Source organism: Alligator sinensis, unplaced genomic scaffold (assembly GCF_000455745.1).
Source record: "Alligator sinensis unplaced genomic scaffold, ASM45574v1 scaffold555_1, whole genome shotgun sequence".
In the NCBI taxonomy this organism is placed as follows: Eukaryota; Metazoa; Chordata; order Crocodylia; family Alligatoridae; genus Alligator; species Alligator sinensis.
In genome coordinates this window covers 60,521-61,380 of record NW_005843016.1, presented here as the reverse complement: position 1 = coordinate 61,380, position 860 = coordinate 60,521, and the positions used below count along the sequence as shown (strand labels likewise).

General features: G+C 59.7%; 1 protein-coding gene across 6 annotated transcripts in view; it reads left to right on the top strand.

Moving 5' to 3' along the window:
- The window catches only part of PMS1 (PMS1 homolog 1, mismatch repair system component), an 80,586-nt gene that overhangs the window by 40,493 nt on the left and 39,233 nt on the right, over nt 1-860 (top strand). The window lies entirely within an intron of this gene.

Genomic DNA, 860 nt, shown 5'->3' with positions numbered 1-860 from the left:
TGGCCTTGAGGTGGGCCAGGGCCAGGTAGCCGAAGGTTCCGGGGGAACCACACCCGAGAGGGGAACAAGGCTTCGGGGGGGCTAGGTAGCCCAGGTGAAGGCGGAGAGGCCGCCTGATCAGGAGAAGATCATAGTGGGGTTGTGTAGGATGATTCTGGGGCCCAGCGTGGGGCCGGTGATAATGTTAACACCGAGATGCCATCTGCGAGGCTTGGGCTGCGGTATTAGGGGAGGTCGGAGCCACAGAGCGCCCCCTGGCATCGGGGCACTACAATGGGCAGCCTCCCGCTTAATTGACATTGATATACGAATCAATTATCATCAAAGGCGTGGCGGGCGAGATAAGCGGGCGGTTGCCCAGAGACAGGTGGGCGGGCCACAGAGCTCGGCCCCAGGAGGCCCCCCTGTCACACAGCCCTTCCTGGCCTGGCCACATACTGGGGACTCAAGGTGGAGGAGAGGATGCAGAGAGGAGTCAGGAGCTGTGGGTTATCTGGATCCGTTCAGGGCAGTCCTGTGCTGTCTTTTAGGGCTGTGTGAAGCTTTGGTCGCTGATTCGATTCGGAGGCTCAATCTCTGAATCGAATCAGGAGACCCATTAATCTCTCCGAAGCCTCTGATTCGATTTGGAGAAATTCGACAGTTCAGACATAGACAGCTTTACGTGTTTTTTCTGCATACCTCAAGGTACCAGGTGGCTTGTGAATGTTGAGATGGTGGGGCAGATGGAGCGTCCCACAGGAGCGCAGGGGGTGTTCCCAGCGCAGTCGGTGGCGAACCCGGAGCACGCAGGGGACCCTCCTCTGCCCCTTGACTAGGCACCTGGTGTCTCCTGGGTTTGGCGGGGGGGGGGGGGGCGC